The sequence below is a fragment of the Penaeus monodon genome, chromosome 31, assembly GCF_015228065.2.
Source record: "Penaeus monodon isolate SGIC_2016 chromosome 31, NSTDA_Pmon_1, whole genome shotgun sequence".
NCBI lineage: Eukaryota > Metazoa > Arthropoda > Malacostraca > Decapoda > Penaeidae > Penaeus > Penaeus monodon.
The window spans coordinates 32823161-32823617 of NC_051416.1; positions in this window are offsets into that span (position 1 = coordinate 32823161).

Consider the following 457-nt stretch of genomic DNA (forward strand, 5'->3'; position numbering starts at 1 on the left):
ATCAGCTGAATCTGTTCGTTGTCAGTTCCAGTTATATTCCTAGATATTTTCATAACCTTCGTCTTACTTGCATTTAAAGTGAGTTCAAACCGATTACTTTATTCAGCAGATCTTGGAGTTCATTCATTACTGCCAGCAAATTGAACGATGTCGTCTGCATATCTTAGGTTGGTAATTGCTCTGCCACCAACTTCAACACTACCAACAAAGAGCCTCTCTCATTATCTGTTCTGGGTAGATGTTGAATGGATGCGGCGAGAGTATACAGCCTTGTCTAACAGCTTGTTCTATACTGATTCATTCCGTCAGACATGCTCTCGTTCGATGTACAAACACACAATCAAAAAGCGGTATTTATTAGTAATATAGATTAGAGGAGAGAAAAAAAATCGAGGTTTTGTATTAATAACGTAATGGTGTTACTGTTGTGCAATCCGGCATTGCAGGCTGTGCTCAT